Below are 6,000 nucleotides of genomic sequence, written 5' to 3' on the forward strand. Positions count from 1 at the left end.
GCTAAAATAATTTTCACAGCAATGACTGCTGGACTTCCTGAAGAAATTGATATTGCTGTGACATTGGAAAGAAGGTAGCATAATTTAAGATATGTGTGATAGTTTAACTCTTTTCTTTTCAATTTTACTGAGAGTATGCTATATGTTATAAAATACAATATGTCCAAATTAATGTTTGAAATTGATTGGTAAACATCACCGAATACACCAGAATACCTACATTAAAAATTCAATATATTTGTTAAGGCTTAGTAGCAGCAGTGTGTGCTATCTACAAAATGCACTGTAGAAATTCATCAAAGGTCCTCAGACAGCACCTTCCAAATCCACAACCACTTCCATCTAGAAAGACAAGGGCAGCAGATATATGGGAACACCACCACTTTCAAGCCTCTGGCAGCTGTCTGTGTGGAGTTTGCACATTCGTCCCGTTTCGGCGTGGGTTTCCTCTGGGTGCTCCGGTTTCTTCCCACAGTCCAAAGATGTGCAGGTTAGGTGGATTGTCCATTCTAAATTGCCCTAGTGTCAAGGGACGTGTAGGTTAGGTGGTCTAGCAATGGGAAATGTAGGGTTACAGGGTAGGGGGAGGTGAGTAGCTGTGGATTTGTTGGGCCAAATAGCCTGCTTCCACACTGGATGGATCCTATGATTCTATGTTTCAAATTACCTCCAAGCCACTCACCATCCTGACTTGGAAATATATTGTTGTTCCTTCACGGTCGCTGGGTCAAAATCCTGGAATTCCTTCCCTAATGGCATTGTGGGTCAACCCATAGCAGATGGACTGCAACAGTTCAAGAAGGCAGCTTCAAGGGCATCTAGGAATGGCCAATGGATGCTGGCCCAGCCAGCGATACCCACATCCCATAAATGAGTATAAAAAATGCTCAAACATAAATAGAAATAAAAATAGAGAAACACAATAGCCACAAAAACAATCACATCCTGAAAGATTATAACAAAGTACCAACCAAATTTAAATCATTCATTCAATTTAACTTTCACTCACATATCATATTGCAATTTAAACCCTTCAGTTTGATCATTGGCTTGTGATGTACTGAGATTTCCCCATATATTAGTTTTGAGGAAGAAACAAACTATCGATCAGTTGTTAGCATTCTCAGCTCTAAGCCAGAAGATGGTGTGTTCAGGTCCCAGACTAGGATTAGAGCAAAAAGAAATGTCTCAAGGTAGACATTCTAGCCTGGATGTTTGCTCCTGAGATGGGAAGCTTGAGTCAGGAAATTTCCTGTCTTGGTGAACCTATCTTGAGGAAGAAAAGTGCCACAAAATGATGCAATATTTTATCCACGGGGGTGGATGAGGCATAGTTTAAGGTCCACCAGTTCTGGATACATGGGGCACAAATGCAGAGTGGATTGTTTAAAAGGTCTTCCACATTTCCCTGTAATTTTGTCCCTTTTTTTTGTTGAACTTAAATCTCCCCAGCTCTCCCACCCCTTTATGTCTATGTTGCCCATCTCAAATTGCCTCAAACTGAATGGTTTGTTAAGCCATCTCAAAGAGAGGATGTCGCACCTAGGCCAGACCAGGTTAGGATAGTAGATTGCATTGTTTAAAGGATGTTAGTGAATCAGATGGAATTTTATGCTAACAGTTTCACAGTTACCTTTGCTGTGATTAGCTTCATAATTTTGGATTTTAATAACTGCATTTAAATTCCACCAGCTGCCATTGTTGAGTTTGAATCTATATCTTTAGAGCATTATCTCTAGGTTACTAATTCAGTGATACTACTGTGTTACCATCTGCCCTAGGCTGATGTGCTGTGGAATGCGGCTAAACATTTAAAATGCCATAATAAAATCACCGAGGGTTTTGTCGACAAATAGTTATTGAAATTGCTGCAACAGAATATTTCTAACTTTCAAAAAGACAGGCAGGAAGTATTTTGCTTTCGTTTTTAAAGGACTACTCAATTAAATGACTTGACAGTTTGACAGTTCTCCAGACCTTACCTACATTGTCAACTTTACTAAAAACACGCAACTCCCACAATGCAGAATAAGGCTCTGGTTCCTGTGAAAATGAGGTTTGTTTGAACTTAACACTGCATTCCAATGGCCCTGTTGAGTTTAGATTTCCCACCTGTAGGAATTATGGCCCATCCTTGTTTGTTTTGGAGTGGAATGGGGGGGTAGAGTAGACAGTTGGGGTGTGGGAGGGGAAGGGACCCTTGGGATTGGGGACTGGGAGGGTGCCTGTGGAATGTGGGGATTTGGGACCAAGTGTCAAAGTCCATGGTATTCTGCTAGGTAATTTATAACCCACCCATATGATAATACTGCCCATACTTTGTGGCGTTTAAGGGTCACATCTGGAGCTTATACCCAATGTCAAACACTTCACACCCCCATACATACTCACTGACATTCTTCAGGTATTGGAGCAGAGGTTGTATCTGTAGTAAGAATCTTTAAAAGGATGATTTTGATTTTCTTGAATGAAACGCAGAATACTTTAGTCAGCTCTTCCTCTAAAACCTTCCTTCCCCATTTGAATTAATCCTGTTCTATTTACAAGCAGAGGTAAAGATTATCTCTCAACGGTAGCAACATTGTAACAAAAATTTTCAAAGAAATCTCATCAAGATTTTTATATTTGTTCATCAATGATTACAGTTAAATGACATGACAAATTCAAAGCAATTATTACTTTTGCCTCTGTATTTTGTCTGCAACACACTGAAAACATTTCAACAGCTAATCACAGTCATACTCAGTATCCATTATCTCTCTGTAATCATCTTCTCACACCAGTCTATTTCATTCATAAAAACTTGGGTTTTAGAGTTCATGTCTTTGCCTTTGAATATTATTTAAAAGTTGCGCTTTTATATTCTGTCTTTTAAGCAAATTAAGTTAACAATTACCTTCACAAAGTCAGATCATTGCAGAATTAGCACCATGTCATTGACAAAGAAGTATGTTAAATAAGAGAAAACAGTTCGATTTGTGAAGGTTCATTTAAACTATACAATTGTAAAGCACAGAGGGAAAGTATTCAGCCAATCATATTTGCTCAAGCCCTTTAAAAATGCTATCAGTTTAGTCCATATCCCCTGTCATCACCCTTTGTCCCTCCAAGTGTTTCCTTCTCAAGTATATATCCAATTATATTTTGAATGTTACAAATTAATCTGACTTAAAGTTCTTTCAGACGGTGCATCCACACCATACAAATTCACTGCACAGACAATAATTCTCCTCCCCTCACCCAGTTCTTTTAGCAATTATCTTCGATTTGTGTCTTCTGCTTACCAACTTACATGCTAAATTAGAATGGGCTCCTGAAAACGTCTCTAATCCTCATAACTTTGAAGGCCTCTATTAAGTCCATTAAAAAGTACAATTTCAATCTATGGATAGAAAAGTGATGAGATTTCTCATCTTGAAAAATTGATTTTGCCATTCTTATCACTAAATCGGGTGTGAATGAAGACTGCAAATATTGTGATGACTGCCTTTAGTTCCTGATCTTCACTTGCTAAAAGATTTGACTTCACAGCTTAAAGAGAATAGTGTGTTTAAAAAAAGTCCTACATTACACTGTCTGAATGGAAAACCAAAGTCCAACAATTATTAAGTTCTAGTGTTAATGTTAAATCCAAACTGAGAGCAAATGGGCTGTCTGCATATTGAACAGAATGCTCTGAGTATTGTGGAACTTGTTAATTTGGTTGGAATTTAAAGTGAATGTATGAAAAATTGGTACTTATTTTTCAAGGATTGGAATAAATTTAAATTCTCTGGGTAATGGTGTTGTGTTTCTACAACAAGCCTTCAGTAAAATTGTCCTTTCTTCTCTGCAGAGCTCTGTCTGTTTATGGATCGTCTTTCATCGATCGGAAAGCAAGTCTATCTTTCATTGCCTGTTTGTCAGTGCTGAGGTTACAACAACCCTTGAACATTCAGTGTCCTCTGATAGTATCGGGAATCACAGAAACAAGCAAACCCATATATAAAAGGGCAGAAACATGGTCCTGACTGAAATTAGAAACACTTAACTTCTATAGGTTGAATCTCAGTGTTGTTTCTTTGGTTGTGTGAGTTGCATCAAATTTTTTGGAGTGTTTCTTGCCATGAGGTCTGAACAGATCTCTTAGCATATCTTACCAAACTCACCTCATCAACTGCAACTCCTACAGCATCCTTCACATCTGATTCTACGCCCAACTTAATATGAACCATTCCCAGAGCAACTCACCACTCACCAGATATGTGCTGAAGTATTGACAGTCCTTGCGCCCACATGATCAAGGAATGCATGCTGTGTACCCAGACAAGTGTTGACAATCTGGCATTGCCCCTTACTGGCAAGGTAATGGCACAGCAGCCACATTGAAACACTACTGCTCACACATAGCTGGCACGGCTGACACTTCCTCGTACTTACAACTCCACTCTCTCACCCTCATTACTGTTTAACGACCAGACCACATAGCTACATCCCATCTAAACACTCTCTCTATTTGCTCACTGGAGACCACCAACTTATCACTGTCCAGTACAGAAACCTCGCAGACAGGCAAGCAATCAGACAATTCCAAAGATGACCAATGATGGCTTTACACAGAGTCCTCATGCAAACCTCCCAGATATTTGCTTCTGTGATTCCTGATACTATCAGAATAATGCTGCCTGGTCAGTGGAAAATCCGAACCATGACTTTTAACTTGTGTTTAACAGAATTTAATCATCAGAAAGTAAAAAGAGCAGTAAAGAATAATAACTGTTATGTGGTGAGGACTGGGGTTCTATTTGCAATTAAGATAATGAAACCAGAAAAAAAGTCTGAACCATATAAAAGCAGTGAATTGAAAAGTGTTTCAAACATACATATTACAAAATGCGGTGGCACGGTGGCTCAGTGGTTAGCACTGCTGCCTCACAGTTCCTTGACACGGGTTCGATTCCATTCTCGGATAAACGCCTGTGTGGGTTCACTCCAGGTGCTCTGGTTTCCTCCCACAGTCCAAAGATGTGCAGATTAGGTGGATTGGCCATGCTAAATTGCCCATATTGTTTAGGGATGTGCAGGATAGGTGGGTTAGCCATGAGAAATGCAGGGTTATAAGTAGGGGGGGTGTGTCTGGGTGGAATGACCTTTGGAGGTTTGGTGTAGACTTGATGGGTCAAGTGGCCTGCTTCCACATTGTAGGGATTGTATGCAAATTCATACCACTAACATGTTAGAGCCACTACAAGAATAAGCATTTTGTTAAGTTTATACTAATGGCTGCATAGTCATGTCCTTTCTGAAGAAGGGTCTAGACTTGAAACATCAGCTTTCCTGCTCCTCTGATGCTGCTTGGCCTGCTGTGTTCGTCCAGCTCTATACCTTGTTATCTCTAGTCATGTCCTTAGTTGTTTTGCGATAAATGATAAAATGAATAATGGTAAATGAAGTGAAATCAATGAAATTGAAGTTATTTTGTAAATGGTTAATTCTATAGCACACCAATTGCACCAGAGGTGCTTTTGGGTCATTCTACTTCAAAAGAAATGAAGGATGAAAGTAAATGTACTTGTCTAAATTTTGCTGTGGAACTAACTAGGATGTTATCCAATCAGAGCACTATGGAACAGTAATTCATGGAGCAACTTTTGGTGGCTAGATTTGTCCAGTCAAACAGGGAAAACAAGAAGTTGCAATCTTAGTAACATTATTTCTCCAAGATCTGCACCATACCAGGATTCCACTAGGATACTCAACATTCAAATACATGGAAGGTTGTGAAGTTGCTGTGCTTGACTGATAAATGCCCAATAACTTCACCAGACTTAGTTAGACCTCATCCATTCCAGTGTAATTAAATTAACAGTGTGGTGAATCTTAGATATGGTGAACTAACTGTTCTCATAGTCGAAAAATGTCTTCACCACTTCAACAAATAATGACTAAACAATCAAATAATTTTGAATGAGACATAACAAGGTGTAGAGCTGGATGAACACAGCAGGTCAAGCAGCATCA

This window comes from Rhincodon typus, chromosome 28 (assembly GCF_021869965.1).
Source record: "Rhincodon typus isolate 14 chromosome 28, sRhiTyp1.1, whole genome shotgun sequence".
Lineage (NCBI taxonomy): Eukaryota > Metazoa > Chordata > Chondrichthyes > Orectolobiformes > Rhincodontidae > Rhincodon > Rhincodon typus.